Raw genomic sequence first — 16,610 nt, forward strand, 5'->3', positions numbered from 1 at the left:
TTTTGCTGTGCCATCAGAGCTGTAATAAAGGCGCAGTGTTAACTACTTGGAAAGCAAACTCAACAGTTCCTGCAGCTGTTTCGCAGTAAAAGCTTCTCACCACAGAAGCACTTTTTGCAAGTTGGGTGAATCTCAAACCACAGAACAGATCAAGGTTTCGTGGTCAAGCCCTACGTTTTTGTTGTATTTAAACACCAGTTTATCGCTCATGTTAGTGCAGGTATTTGACCTAATGCACATGGTTTCTTTTATTGTATTGACTATAGGCTGTCAGGAGATGTTATACATCTGTCTGAGTGTTGTGACACTCCTGAGTTGCTGCATCAAATTCAGAATAAGGATAAGTTTAGAAACATCTCTGAAGTTGATGAGCTAAAACACTGAATGTATTGTCTTTAAACTGCTGGCAGTTGGAGTGCATGCCAAAAAGGATTAGCATATTGTCACCTGTTTTATTTGTTTTACACAACATCCAAACTGTTTTGGAATCAGGGGCTGTAAACTTCATTTTATGTGGTATTAAAAAGGTCTTAAAAAGTCTTGAATTTAATATGGTGAACACTGCACACACACTCGTCAGCCCTCACCGCTGCACAATGCAGACAGCTTAATCCAAACCTCTTTTTTCTGTGGATGAAGGACAAACCTGTAGGCCCACAGCCGAGTTTCCCGACAGTCAGGTGAAATAGCTATTAAAACGCTTTAACCATGTTACTCCGAGGTCCTTGGTGAAGCCACACGAAACCTTTTGTTCCTGCACATGCATTACTGTCACTCAATCCTTATAAAGCTCTCACTCAGAGGAACAGAGCTTTGATGTGGTAGATAATCCCAGCCAAAAGCAACACTCGGGAGAGCTTGGAGTGTTCATTTTGTAACAGCACAGTCGCTCTTATTTGAATCTAATAAGTTTCGGGTTATTGCCAAGCCAATGTAACAGCCTCCTCTCTCTTAACTGTCTCCCCAGGATAGGGTCTTTATTATGGTGTGAAAATGTGCCTTCTAAGGGCTTTCGTCCAGCCAAAAACTTGATTTGCGCAGATGAATTAATTATGTAAAGCTTGAAATATCCCACAGTGTGTCACCATCTCTTCCCTCGACTCCACGACTTCAAGTGTTCATGAAGAATCAGTCTGTGAAACTTTGATGCAGTAGTTTGTGAGCTTGTTTCTGAGGTGTACAGTGTGGATGCAGTCGGTTTAAGCACATCGCCCACAGAATGTTAATCACTGACTTGTCTGACATGTAGTGTCTCACTGCACTGGCTGTCATAGCATGATTGGTGTCGAGTTAAAGACATTCAGTAGCTGCACTTTTCCAAATATTCAGTTTTTCAGTGTTGTGTTATTCTTTTGCTCTAGACTTGAGGGCAAAACAATCCCTCATTTGACATTTGGCCTCCTGGTTGTTATCAATCTTACATGATTTAAAACCCTGTTTCCTCCTCATGGAGCGCAGGTCGTCTGCAGTGCTCATGTCGTCTGTCAGCCGCTGACTATTACAAGAAGTCTCATGAACTGGTGGCAGAGCCTGCTGCTCTAAAGCTTCTGGAGGTGATTTCCACTGTAACTGCATTAGCTCCATGTTATAATTGTCAGTGAAATCACATTTTTCTCATGGCTGACTCGTATTTTTAGAAACACACTCATAAAATATTACAATGGCATTGCAATTTTTCTCACAAGCTGCTGCAAATTCTGTGATTTTATTCAAACTGAAGCTCAGTGAGATCCTGGTGGGGCTGATTTGGAAGTAATTCACGTACAGTATATTTTTTTTTTCAGTGTATACATTTCTTTTGATTCATCCATGTGTATTGTGTCCTTCACTGCGAGCTTCAAGGCTAAAGTGAACTGCTAACAGAAGCCACCTCCTCTCTGCCTTCAGTGCCTTTGTGTATTTATGTGTGAAGTGGCCCAGCGGCAGAGCATGACTGGAGCACCCTCCACTCTTTTCATATCTGTTGCTGTCACTCCTCCCAGCAGACGAGTGCTGATCTTATGATCCGGCTCCTTCACTGAAACATGTGTACATGCTTTCACACACTGCCGCCGCTTTCAAACTTTATTTAATGACTGAATTGACTTGAGGATGATGCTGTAAGTACGTAAATCTTATTTACATCTTCACATCTGTGGAAAACATAAATGAAACAGAATGTGATAACTTGCTAATCCTTCTTGACAGACACTCAGTTGAAAACGGTGCAAAGACAATAAATTTAATGTGCTTCAGAGCTGCTCTCTGAGGACGTCTGGAGGATTGGTTGTAGTAACCCCGACTTATCAGTTTATGACATACAGGGAGTGCTAGAAAGCCACATCCCACTCCTGCTGCTGTGGGAGACAACTCTTACAAACTGTTCCTGTTTGTGCCGCTGAAATTGGTCTGTAGTTCAAATGTGAGATGGTGAGATAAGATGATCGTCGTCTGTGTTTGATAGTGTTTCGAGTGAGCGCCAGAGCTCTGATGGGGAATATACCCGCTAATCTGAAGACAACAGATGAGCTAGCCGTCCCTTGATCTGCACTGGAGTAGCTGTGTGAGCCCCAAGTTACTAAGCTGGTGAATGGCATTTTTTTAATTGAATAGCACAGATTAGCTGCTCTGATTGCAGATGTGTATTCATGTCTTCTGCGACACATTCAGGGAACAGGGCGTTTTATCTTGGGAAGCTACATTGTGTAGCCTGTTTAGTCATCAGACTGATATTTGTAAGGATATAATAGGCTGATATAATACGCTGCTCAGACGCTGCTTCACTGTTTTGTCTTATGAGACACATTTTCTCACCTTTGAGTTTGGTTCATTTGGTCTAGTCTAAGGACAAAGATCAATTGTTGCCTTTTAGCTCTGTTCTGGTTCCTTTTCACACTGACTTCTTACAGTCAAACCAAGAGCTGTAATCACTCCATCGTTCAGACTGACGGCTCATTTATTGGACGGTTTTTGGTGACGTCATTGCTGCGCCGACCCATGAGGAGAACTCAAATTTCAGACGCAGACGGCAAGTCGTGTGCATTTTACTGAGCCTCATGTTTTATTTATCTCTGGAAACTGCATTGTGTTTTGTCCTCACACTATCATTAATAGTTGAGTCAGTCTGCAACTTGCTGCCGTTCTTCTCACTCCAGCCACTCTGCGACTAATCAGACGCCTTTTAAGATCTGCAGTGAATGTTCACTCGAGAGCATGTGTAATCTCGCACCCTGAGATTCAGGCTGTTTAAACAAAAAGGACAAATGTCTGGCAGTTACGGCAGCAGCACTGTTTAGATATCAGTTTCGCTCGGAGTCTTTTCGTTAAGATACAGATCAGACTTCAACCAGTGTGTGTATGTAAGGCTTTCTTTGAGACAGAGCGGCGGCCCACTGTTACTGTTGCCTGCGGCAGTTTCATGCACAAGTACACCCGTCTGGAAAGCCAAAATGTGAATGAGAAGGAAAATGTCCCCTCATAGTGTCAAATATTACGTTGTGCCTTATACTTTCTAGCCTGTAAAGTGTGGAGGCGTGTGTCTCATTTTCGTGGTGTTATGGGTAAAATTCTGACTGCCATCTCCTTCTTGCTCCCATCAGTGCATCTGGACTTGAAACAAAGTCAACTGCCTGACACTGCAATTACAGTTTATGGCACTGGCTAATTGGAAAATGAGAAATGGGGTTGAGAGGTTTGGGTGTCTGGACACGGAGCTGTTGCATGACTAATAAGCACTGAGGGAGATGGCAGTTGAGCAGACCAGATGTAGTTTACACGCTAACTCCGGGAGTTGATTTGGATTAACGAGCTTTAGCTTTACTCACCTGAAAATGGGATAAAGGACACTAACGCAGCATGGATCCAGAGTGTTATCAAGTTGTCTTTTCACTGCACCTTTGTGTTTTATTTATCTCCTCTGGTGCTCACAAAGAGGTCAGGGAAACATACTGATTAGGAGCATTATTAGTCCAGACTGCAGCTGAACCTGAACCTGGAAAACCTCTTGAAGTCCGACATATTTAAATCTCTGGTTATCACGTCTGCTGAAAATAATTCCCTCTAAACACAAAAACAACATTTGCACATATCCTTCTAATAAATGCGTAGGATGAAGGTTTGATCGAGGAGACAGCTGTTACGTTCATGTCATCGTTGCTTCGCTGCGATAAAGTTCCCTCGGATTGAATGCCGTAGCCTGTGTAGCCACCATAACTGCAAACAGCGACGAGCGAGAGAGATCAGACATGGCCCAACAAGCGAATGTTTTCCGAAACAAAGCAGATGTAGCGACAATGATGACGACGAGTCTGAGATACAGCCTGAAGTCGTGGAGGCTGCTGATGCCTTGGACAAAAGAAATGCTGAGGTGAATTCCCCTGGCTGAGGTGCGACGTTAAACATGGAGAATGTTTTGTTCACACAGAGACCTCGAGGCTGAAGATTAACCAGAGGAACTGCGAACACGAGATGTGATGATTTCATTCTTTATATAACTGCCATCAATTGTTTTTACACAGTAATATTTGAGTGGAGTTCTGACATTGAAATCTTGCAGGACACGTGGACCAGCACCATGTTTTTGGTGGAAAGCCAGCTTGTTGTACTTTTTTTTTTTTTTTTTATCAGAGAACTGATAAAATACAGATGAGCATCGCAGCTCAGCACGCCGCTGCTTTAACTCCTTTTCATTTTCGGATGGATCAGGGAAAATCCCTGCACTCGTGTGGTGGAAGGATCTCGTATAAATAAAGGCTGTACTCTGTCGGGAAGTCTCTTTCCTGACAGCTGACGATCAGCAGATGGATTTAATACTAGTTTAGCTTTGGATTGAAGATTCATGCTAAAAATACATATCTGTGCTCACACAGTGCTCTGATTGGTCTGCTTTCACACCACTAATGACCTGCACCGCAGTTCTCTTGAATGTGGTCTGGAGTTTGATTGACAGCTGAATCAAACAGGTTAGATGTGTACAGTATAATCGGATATATGCATGCTTACGTTATCACAGTGCTGTTTTCATTGTCATGACGTTGACGTGTTGAGATGGATGTTCTGCAGCTCATCTCACTGATCCTCTCTGGTCTCTGTAGATGGTAGAAGACGCTCCTGTCAATCTGTTGACTTCCTCTTTTTGTAGAAGAGATTGATGCTAGCTGTCAGTTAAAAACATTCAGGGATGGATAAACCAACTTCACACACCTTCTTTAAAAGTGAAATAAAAGGCCTGTTTTCAAAAATGACAGTACGCCCCAGAACGCACACCGCCTCACAGCGGCGTAGCGGCCACGTTCCTCGCTTCAGTCAGAAAGTGGAACGTTCCAGTAGCTCGACGAGTCTGAAGGCAGCAGGTGCTTGACAGGAATCAAATCGCTCCCCGTAATCACAGCACTCTAATTGATGGCTCATTTTCCACAGTGGTGGAGAAATCTAATTAGAGATCATCAGATCAGCAAACACGCTTCAAGCTCTAAAGCACGAGGAGTGACACAACAGCCCGGCTTAATGCGGCGGAGACGGAATTATCGTCAAAGTGCAAATCATTGAAGTTTCTCTCACAGCTGTCACTTTTTGACACTTTCTGCACGTAGATTTAAAGTGTGCTGGAATTAGAAGGGATCAGCACACTTTTACGTGTTCGCTTCACGTGGCGAGCGGAAGCTTCGCCGCTGCGTTCTAGTGTTTTCAAAATCAGTTAATCAATGACGTGCTGAAATTACAGTTGGATTTCTCCATTGTTGAGGCCGCACCGTTTTCAGGGGAGGCGGTTTTATTTGTACCTTGCTTTGTGTGCCGCCCACACCTTGTTTGGTACAAAGAAAATGGAAAATCAAGCGTGACATCAAGATTTTTTTGTGTGGAACGTGACACAGGAAGCCTAAATGGCTCACTTTAACTGCCATTATCATGCTGCAATTTCAAAAAATTTTCAAGCTTGAAAAGATAAATGCACAGTCTTTTGTTCTCGTATTTGTTGATTTTTCCAGTGTGCTTTATACTGTTTATAGTCTGTACTTTGTGAATAAGCTCGAAGGAACGCGGCATTGAAAGGAAATACATGCTGTGTGTCAGTTATAATACAATTACAATTGTTATGCTTTGGAAAATCCTTGAAGAACAATAAAACCAAAACCAGAACTTGCAGGTCAATGGAAAATCTAATATTGTAAAAATCAACAGTTCTGTTCAGATGTCGTCAGTGGGCCACACACCGCACCCAGTATTTACTCAATGATTTTATCTGGTCAGTTGTCAGTGCACTTTAAAATCTAATAAAAGCAATAGAAAGAGATGTATATGCAGATGTTGCACATTTACATATATATTGCTACTTACATTCAAAGCGAGCGGTGGGATATCCAGTGACATTAGTGACTGCATTTACTGCGTCGAAATCAATCATCCCACCCATCCGATAGATGGAGGAGGCTACAGGAGGAGCAGCGGCAGCAGCTTAACACGAGCTGAGTCTGGCTGATCTCCATGGAGCGACAGATTGGCACCTACTGCTCCACAGAATGTCCGCTTCCTTCCTGTATTAATGAACCCAGGAGAAAAAAATGAATGGAGGGCTTTCAGTGGTCCAGGTTTTGACATGTGGGAGCACTGTTGTCCTGCAGAGGGATGTCATATTTAGCTCTCCCTTCCTTTCACTGGGCCCAAATAGCAGGTATTGATCATTTCTGTATTAAGTCTTAAATTATGACATTGTTGGATATTTTTTATGCTCTATGTGAAGCCTACAGTTAACGGTTATTTTCATTATTCATCAGTCAGACGATTAATATCTCGGTTAACTGATTGTTTGTCTGAAAATTGTGAAAAACACCCATCAATTTCCCGAGACCCAGGGTGTGTGCCTTTTGTACGAGCAAAAGTCAAAGATATTTAATTTCCAAAACCTCACACTGGAGAATCTGGTTCCAGAGCATGTTCAAAAAAATAACTTCAGCATTCAATCCATGGTCAGATTAGTTGCAGATACATTTTCTGCTGATCGACTGATCATTTCAGCTCTGCTTGATTTGTATTCAGCTCAGGTTTGTTAATTTAATTTCCGTGCTGTTATTGTAGACTCTAGATTGATCTGCAGACTCCTTTTTTGTGCATTATGCATCTGTTTGTCTTAATCCTCTTCGCATGTGAGCATGAAGATGCTGTGCACACAGACTGCAGAGCACACAATGAATCTGTGAATCAATGGTGGACAGCTGTCAAGAGCAGCTTTGACCTTTGCTTACTGAGGACAACAGCCCGATGTCTGCAGCCTCCTCCAGCTTCGCTGCAACTTGTCATTTAGTTTTTTTCCCTCTCTGTTGTTGACCTTTATTTCTGAGTTGCCTTTATGCAGCAGTGATTGAGCTGAACTGTGCAGCTCCAGCTCGTGTCTGTTAGAGAGGAGTTGATGCATCAGGATCCCGTTCCAGCCGTGAGAAGCCTTCATATGTAGATACAGACAGGGGTATAATCTGTTTTCCCATCAGAGCTCGAGAGATTAAGTTACAGGAAGAGTCAGAAATCTTGTATGTTTTCCTCTTCTTTGTAGAAAGCTCATCATTTATAAAGTCTGTCAGACGAAGTTGGTTCGTGAAGGTTTCACAAGCTGTGACATGAACGGCCTGCAAAAACTCTCAAAAACAAGGAACAGAAGCAACGAAATAGATCAAATATTAGTTAAAATAAGCAGTAATGTCTGCCAGCAGCACAGGAAAATTTCACTCATGAAGATTTTTAAGCAAATATCTAATCTCAAAGAAACAAAATCTGACTTTGACAAAGCAGTTTTTTACTTGTGGCCAAAAAAGCTCGAAACAGGTGAAACACTTGAACACAAAAACTGCCTGGTAACAGGACGAAAAACAAACACGTGCTGCTTTGATTTTAGATATTTTATCGTACTCACATTTGGCTTTTTGCAGTGCATCTCCTCGTTGACCTCATCAGCTTTCTCCCAAAACATCAAAGAATAGGAAAAGTTGCTCCTCGTCTGGGGTCAGAGACAATATAAGCAGCGTCGATGCGGTGGGTGACACGGTCCCCGGAGCCGCCAACCTTATCAGCAGACACCTGTGGCCTCGTCTCCGGGCAACCGCGGTAACAAAGCCATAGCAAAACGAAAGCGTGCTGAAGGTCAAAGACAATTCAGACGGACTGTGGAGAGGGCCGAGGGCTGGGAGACGACGGCCCGGCGTGTCAGCAGAGGCGCTCTCCTATCCGGTGGAGTGTGGGAGGCACTTATGGGCCCATCATTATGGTTCAGTGGCACCACTTGGTGCACATACCGCCCTTGTCATGGCCACCCGCGTGCCTGCGCTGGATTACCTCCTTTAAGTCCTTCAGGCTCAAGAATGTGACGGCCTGAAACCTCTTCTACGATCCCTTCAGAGAGCCGCAGCTATGGCGGGATGATGTGGTGGAAATCAAGACGCAGGACTGAAAAGCATCTGATTTGAGCGTATTTGTTAATTACGGCAACTTGTGATTGACATTTTTCACAATTATTTAACGTTTTATGGAGTAAAGTCAGCAGAGTAAAGTGGGGCCACCGCAAGGCTCCAGAACAGCTTCAAGTCCAACGCGTCGCTCCAAAATCTCCCACAGGTGGTCGGTTTGTTTGAGGTGTGTTGACCGTGAAGACCATCGCAGCACATTAATCACTGAATTTCCGTCAGCACGTTCAGTTTGGAAGCACCTGCGTTTGTTTCGCGTCTCTACTCTCGAGCCTTTTTCGAGACATTTTGACGTGTCACAGTCAGAAAAGCACAGGTGTAAATAATGAAATTAATGATGGCTGAATTCCATTTAGCTGCCTGGTGGTGTGCCTGCTGACTCACTGTCATGGCTTACTGGGACTCCAGCCATCGTTACTGTAATTAGTAACACCTGTGCTTTTCCTACTACGATAAGTCAAAATGTCTGCTCGGAAAAAGGCCCGTTTATTGAGGAGTTTCCTTCAGTTTGGCTGCTGTCTGTATACAGTACATGCAGTACTTTGAAGACAGCTTGAAAGACCGTATGCAGCGATTTCAACTGCTGAACAAAAAAAGTCAATACTGTCAAGTGCATTCTTTTCTGTAATAGCTGGTGCTCGCTGCTGCCAATGGTACTCAGCCGCACATTGTTTCTTTTGTATCACCATCGTCACAATAATCGCAGTGAAGCACATCCTCTTATGCTTTTTCACCACCGCGCACTCTGATGTGTGAAGATGGCGTGAATCACGCCTCATCCTTCTGCGTTCAGCGGTCCTGCTTTGATTGCCGTCATAAATCTGTATCAAAGGCCAGATGCATGTCTAAAATCAGCAGAGGACGCGGGAGGCTCGCTCCATCAGCCGTGAGACTGCCCACAGCGGGGTCTGCAGCGTCCCGCTGACACCGACTCTGCCGGTGGTTTGACGGCTGCTCTCACAATGGTTCGAGTAATTTCACTTGCTGTGTGGAAGTAGTGACATTTAAATGGAGACCGGCGCCAGAGTCTGTGACTGTGTCTCTCCCATGCAGCTCCTTTGTAAAAGGGAACCATGCAGCTCTAGCGGCAGGGAGTGGGCAGCACGATGCGTGGGTAAAGAAGCGTTGGTCTAACCTCTCCTCCGCTCTCTGATCACAACGTCAATAGTGGGAAGTCTCACTCCTGTTCACTCTGTCTCGATGCGTCCATTTCCCTTCCCTTCCCTCTGACTCTGCTCTGCTTCCTGCTGTCCCTCTATGGCCTTTTCCTCTTTCTCATTTCTTTACAGCAAAGCTTTCACACTGGCTTCAGGCAGGAAGTTGTACAAAAAGTCGACTTGGGTTGTAATGAGAGAGCATTTGTTGCATCTGATACTTGATGCTGGATCTGTGTCAACTCTTAATGTTGATGTTAACAGCTCGATTAAAGGGTGTTCACGGCCGAAGTGTGACTGATATTTAGCAGTTGGTGTTACTGCGACCTAGATAAGGTGTCCTCTCCTAGGTGGCAGCTGAGCAGGGACAGTGTTGCGGTCATGGAAAGTGAAAGACCTTGAACATGTGAACGCTGGTGAGACCATTCGTGCATGCGTTCGCTGCGTTTTGAGTGACAGCTCAGCTTCTTTACCTAAAACCTACAATACCAGATTTCATTGAAATCTGTTTAGAGGCTTTAGAAATGTCGTTCCAATATAACAGAGGGACATGATTTTGCAATTTTTATATAATTAATGCTAAAATTGCCCAATAAACTGCATGAAGGACCTTGTTCTCTAGGTGTGTGATGCTTCAGCCGTGTAGTGCAGTAGGCACAGTGTCATTGTCCCATTTATTTGGATAAACCTTAATGTTGGCCAAGCCCCGCTCCTGAGGGACATCCTGCCCTGTTTGATCCACAGCACAGCAGATACACTTGATATGTAATTGACATTTTGGAGGTGTGTATGTGAGCCTCTCTGCAAACTTCCATGAGCTACTGTTACCCAGAAGCCCCCTCTGTGCATCCCAATACACAAGACAATTTCATGAATGTTCGCTGAGGCGTGTTCCAGCTTTAATTCCCTGATGGGCATTGAGCGCCCTGGTGTATTATTTCTCTGTGATACTGGAGCTCTAAAGATGTCGCCTCTATCAATCCGTATAGAAGGGCATGTAGACTTTCAGCAGTTGCTCTTCTGTACGACTAAAATAGAATAAAGAGGCAATTCTAGAGCTGATGTTGTGAATGTGGACTCAGGAGAATACACGCGCCACGTTCACGACATGCTAGAACTGAACAATTTGAGGAAGATTAGATATCTAATTGTAATTTCTGATCAATATTTCGATTTAGATTGAAGATATGTTGTATAAATTAAGCTCTCTGCTTGTGTCTGTGGTCAACATGGCATGAAACGAGAGATGTTTGGACCAAGCATAGTCACAATGTGATGCTAGCTACCTGTCTGAAGTTTGCGTGAGGCGATCACCTCGATCAATAATCTCTTTAGAGAAACCACTTTGTTGCACACAGACCGCTCTCTGTTCGGGTAGATTGAGTCATTTCCAGCGTTTCTCTCTCAACGAACCATCTTTACCAGTGTAAACAGTGTAGACAGCAGGACAGAAGGTGGGTGTTTCACAGAAGACATTTGGACTTTACAAAGTAGGACCAGCACAGATGTAAATAGTAAATTTAACGATGGCTGAATTCCATTCAGCTGCTCCTCTCAGGGTCGTGGTGCTGTGCACACACTGTCATGGCTTACTGGGACGTTTGAATAGAGCAGAGCCATCGTTAATGTTATTGGTTAGCACCTGTGCTTTTCTTACTGCGACAAGTCCAAACGTCTGCTCACATAAAGGCCTGCGGCATGCTGGGAGCTCAGTCACAAGGCAGCAGCCACTTTCTTTCTTCCTTTGGTCGACTCGCGGAATTCACTAAATTACCCAGGTGAGAAAATATACTTCAATTATACTCTGTGAAGAAGGCTCTAAGTACACTTAGTGCTATTTTTCAATTACTCAAGCTGTCCCTGAGTACCACTTGAGTAATACTTGAACATACTGTAAATAGTTGCTAAACTGGCACAAATTTGTACAAACTTTAAGTGAAGTACAGCAGTGAAAATCAGGATTCATGAGCATTCAGAACACACTTGTAGTACAATTGTATCATATCACTGAGGTGTTGGAAATATACTTAAATATACTTAAAATGAATGCTCACTACCCGTCCAGCACCAGGTAGACAGTTAGCGACTAGCTGGTGAAGACCAAAGAGGGAGGAGCAGTTTAAGAGTCAGATGTGTGAATCGAAGTGAACGTTAGCCTCGCTTTAAGCTGCATGTGCTAACTGTTTGCTAAGATACTCACGACACACACGTTGTGTTTACAGCTCGTTTCTGCTGAGAATTTGTTAATGCGGGTTCACGGTCGCCACTTTTGTGATTCAGAATCCGATTTGTATGTTAAAAATGGCTAATCGTTCAGGCCGTGGAGCAGGTGGAGGTGGAAGGAGCAATCGGCGTCGGAGATCAGCGGCTTTGAAAGAGTTAAGGAATTCTGCCCCGGCTGAAAGAGGAGAGAGAGAGAAGGAGGATGAGGGAGAGTTATTGCTGCCAGAGAGCCATAGGAGGAGGAGGAGGAGGAGGACGACGAAGAGGAGGGGAGAGAGTGAGAGCGAGAGTTGCCTGTCTGCCTATGTTTGTGAGTGTGTGTGTGTATGTGTGTGTGTGTGCATGCGCGGCTCAGTGAGTGTATGCGTACTGACACCTGGCGCTCGCCCTCCCTCGCTGCTCACATCGTGGAGAGCTCTCTGCCTGTCTGGGCTATTCTTCACCTCTCTCTCTCTCTCTCTGTCTCCCTCTTTTCCCTTCCATTCCCTCCCTCTATCTTTTGTCCTCTTCTCTCTCTGCCTCCTCTTTTTTTTTTTTTTTTTTTTTTTTTAACCGCGTTGTTTTTTTTTTTCCTCCTTGTGCCCCTACAATCTCCTCCTTTTGTTTAGGATCTTCCTCACTATGGTGCAGGATTTTTATTGCCTGGGCAGACGAGGTGCTCGACTGACAAAGGTGAGCTGGATGAATCGGGGCGGCAGGGTGGGTGGATGGATGGATGGATGGATGGACGGATGGATGGATGGATGGATGGACGGATGGATGGATGCATGGACGGTTTGTGTGGATGTAGACTTCAGTTGTGGATGTGGGGAGTGGTGGAAGCCGGCTTTGGAAAGAGACACTATTCATCAAGGTTCAGCCGTTAATTGTTTCTCAGGATTTGGGTTGTTTGTCTGAGCAGCTCTTGCCTTCAAAAAGGCTCTGTGTAGGCGTCTCAGTGTGTATTTTCAAAGGTGAGGGGTTCAATTATGGGATTTCAGTCTGTTTTTTGACTGGTCTCAGCAGCACGTGTCAGACCGTCTCTCCGTCTGGTTTGTTGTGGCTGCTGTGCTCGGTGTCACCTTGACCCAGGTAGTGGGCTCCCACAGCAATCAGTGTCTTGGCGGCATCGTGCCACACCTTAAGCATGGACGCTGTGTGTGTATATGTGTGTGAGTGTGTGTGTGTGTTACTGTAGCTAGAGAGGACTGGAGAGGCCATGGTGCCTGACAGATGGCCATTAGTAGAGAAAATTGCGTGAGAGACAGAAATGAAAGATCAAGTGTCTCCTAATAGTGATTCACAGTGTTCTTCATGTTGCTCTTTATGTATTCAGGTTTATTAATGATGCCAAGTATCTCCTTTCAGCTCGCTGTTGCTGATTGGTTTCTCTGATTTCACGTCTCCATCCCTCCACTCCATCTGCCTCTCTACACCTGGCTATCACACCTTGATATTCTTTGATCAGACCAGATTGAAATCAGGATTTTGTTTATTGTGTGTGGCTGCTTGTGTTCAGATTAAAATGTTTTTATAAAGTTTTGGTGCTGAAACTCAAGTATCGTATTGAACTTAAACAACACCCAGCTGTACCTCTGTCTCTTCTTGCTCATCCCATAAAAACTCAGTATATTTTGGGTCAAGTTCCCATAGTTGGTACCACAGTTTTGTTACATTCTTAGTCTTACTTCCTTCAGATATTTCCCAACTTATATCATAATTAATATGATATATGAGGTTTGGTTGAACTTGGAGCTTGATTTCGTAGGTTTGTCGTTTCTGTCTGTTATGGTAACGTTGTACTCATTGAGTTAATTGCTGAGGAAACACAGCAGCATCACTTAAAATAGGTTTGAAGCAGGCAGAAACACAAGCAGTCAGACAAGCAGACAGGCTGTAAACAAGCCAAAAGTTTAGCTCAGCAACTTCATTTGAGGTAAAGCTGAAAATGAGTGCACCTTAAATGCTGGTAATGACTCCTCATGGCACAGCAAAACAGAAGGTTTGGCTGAAGTTGGACCCAGAAGTTAATCTGTGTGAACTGTGATGCTGCAGAGCTGCAGCGATGACTAGTTTCAGTGTTCATTAATGTGCCAGTTTCTTTCTTAATTAATCATATTGTCAAAATCTCAGAAAATAGTGACTGCGCCTGTCTCAATTAACTAAACCCCAAAGTGACTTCTTGAACAATCTCAGACCCAACATTCAACTTCAATCACATGAGATCCTCAAAATCCTCGCGATTGAGGAGCTCAAACGGAGGCACGGCGTGATTCAGGTGTCGAAGCAGTTGGCATTTCATTTTGAGCTCATCGTCCAGTCACTTCAGCTCTTCTGTGATGGGTGGTTTTTACGTTTGCTTTAACTGCTGATGTTTTAAACACTGGCCTCGCTGGCGAAACGCGTGGCCTTCGCCGTGTGATTTAGCTCCGCTGCCCCCTTCTTCCCTGAAGCTTAATGAGCCTATTATCGTATTTCATAAAAATGTGACGATCCCCTCTGACGTTGGCGGAGACGCTCTTTATTGCCGCTGAGGTTTGGTGCCTTCGCTATAAAAGACTGCGGGAAGCCCTGCAGAGATGAATGTCGTGCTGCGTGTATGTAGTTACTGCCCTGCTGTTATGCTTTGGATAACGTTGGAGACGTGTTTTGGTCATGAAAATCTGGCGTCCTCTCGCTGTCGTATCGAACATTTTCTGAAGGCCTGCTCTCGAGTCATCTACTTCCTCCGTCACTCTCTCCCCCTCACTCTGTCATCACTTCACTTACTGTAACTTTCTCCTTCTTTCTCGCTCTCTCTGCCACTCTCTCTCCCACCCACTCAGATATTTCTGGAGAACAAAAGGAGAGAGAAGAGAGGGAGATGAAACGGTGGAGCAGGGAAGGCTCAATGTACCAGCCCTGCGTGGGCTAATGAGTCTTCACCACTCCATCCCCTTCTCTTCCTCCCCCTCCCCCCAAGTCCTGCTGTGTCCACTTATCCACATCATCTCATAACCGAACGTCCACCTTTCATTTTGTCCCGCCTTGGAGTCAATTGCCCTCTTCATCATTGTCTTCTCCATTCATCACTGCTGCTTCTCTTCCTCCTCCTTCATCTCTTTCCATCAACCCATAGGCGCTATCGTGTTCAGCACAGCTTCATCACTCTTCCTCCTTCTGGACTGGTTATTTTCTTACACCCCCTCACCTTCCTTTTTCATCCCTCTCTCCACCCATTCATCAGTAATTTATTCTCATTATAACAGGTGCTAACCATTAGCCGTCCCCAGTCCTCATTCTTCATTTTTGAGCTGTTTGTTCTTTCTTCCGAAGACCTCAATCCTTTCTATCACTATTCCTTTTCAGAATGTATTAATCTTTTCTCTTGCCAGCATACCACACACTGACACATATACAGACCCAAAAGCCTCCACCAAACAGCCTGCTGGATTGTGCATTTGGCCGTGAGAAGTATGAAATAACATGGTGGTGGCCCATTTAAATTTTTGATGCCATGCAGGACTTATCAGCCCCCCTTCTGCAGCGGCATCCTGTTGTTTTTGCCAGTCGGGGAACTGGGCTTTCATTGTGCCTCTTGATGTGGATGGGCTCATTATTGCTGCTCAACGCTGTGTGCCTTTGAATAGCAGGAAGTGCCCTTGCTAGCTGAGCGTACTGAGGGATATTGTGTCACTTTGCGCCGCATGATAAATGCTGCTAAACACAATGTTGCATAAGCGAACGTCGGCACTGGTTCACTTCACAAGGGCTGCAATTGCGAGGACCACAACAGCAAGGCGTGGACTAAACCCACGCCAGCTGTGTGTCCAAATGCGTCTCCACGGCTGGCTCTGTTTGACGGCAGTTATCGTGCCATCGCTGAATTAAAACCTACAGTCTGTCTATGTCTGTACTTGTCTGTCTGACTGTCTGGTGTCCCCCTCCTCCTCTTCTCCAGTCTGTGGCAGCCATGTTTGCTGCTCTCAATAGCTGTAACTCCTGCTGACACTCGCTGGAAGGTTTGGCTTTATCAGGCCTCCAGATGAATTTATCTGTTTTGACAGGTCTGATGACAGTGTCGCACATGTGCAGACACGTACTGGAACAGCTGCATCCACACTTGGTGCTGAAAGGACTTATCGATTGATTAGTTGGTTGACAGAAATTAATAGTATACAATTTTGATAATTGGCTACTCATTCGAACACTCAGTCACTGGTTCCAGCTTCTCAAATGTGAGGATTTGTGGCTTCGCTCTGTTTTATATGATTATAAATTGAATGTTTTGGGTGTTTTTGGACTGACAAACAAAGACCAGACTCCATGCGAAATTGTAGTTTATTTTGGTTTTATGTGTATTTAAAAGACGGGGCTATGTGCCGCATCGAATCATGTTATTGAATAGATTTGAACAAAGCTTGTCATTCACACAGAGACGAAGCATTCAGTCAGTTGACTAGTTCATTGACAGAAACTTTATCAGCAATTATTTTGATAAACTATCACTTTTCAAACAAAATTGCAACATTCAGTGAAGAAACTTGAGAAAATTGACTGATATATTGATAAAAAATGCTCATTAGTTGCGGCCTTATGATCACACTTTCAGTCAAAGCGATATAATGAAAACATTGACTCAAAACAACATGAAATCTTCCTACAGCTGCAGAAATGTCTGCAGGAAAGAGCCAAACAAGGAGACCTTCACCCAAACAGAAATAGGTGCCCAGCTGAAAGCTACACATGAAAAATTGATGTCAGACCAGCACGCTGGATCTGTGAGAAACAATACTCGTCCCTCCCTGGCGCACACACACACACACACACACACACACACACACAC

The 16,610-nt window shown here is 44.3% G+C and overlaps 1 protein-coding gene across 9 annotated transcripts in view; it reads left to right on the plus strand.

The window, feature by feature from the left end:
- The window catches only part of tanc2b (tetratricopeptide repeat, ankyrin repeat and coiled-coil containing 2b), a 134,127-nt gene that overhangs the window by 35,923 nt on the left and 81,594 nt on the right, over positions 1 to 16,610 (plus strand). For 2 of the 9 annotated variants that reach the window (XM_076759438.1, XM_076759440.1), the window contains exon 1: positions 10,828 to 12,478. The exons of 6 other annotated variants lie outside the window; for them this stretch is intronic. The gene's annotated coding sequence lies outside the window, so the exon portion shown is untranslated. Of the gene's footprint in view, positions 1 to 10,824; positions 12,479 to 16,610 lie in introns of those variants that run through there. One more of the 9 variants, XM_076759436.1, reaches the window with a different exon arrangement.

Source organism: Chaetodon auriga, chromosome 20, assembly GCF_051107435.1.
Source record: "Chaetodon auriga isolate fChaAug3 chromosome 20, fChaAug3.hap1, whole genome shotgun sequence".
In the NCBI taxonomy this organism is placed as follows: domain Eukaryota; kingdom Metazoa; phylum Chordata; class Actinopteri; order Chaetodontiformes; family Chaetodontidae; genus Chaetodon; species Chaetodon auriga.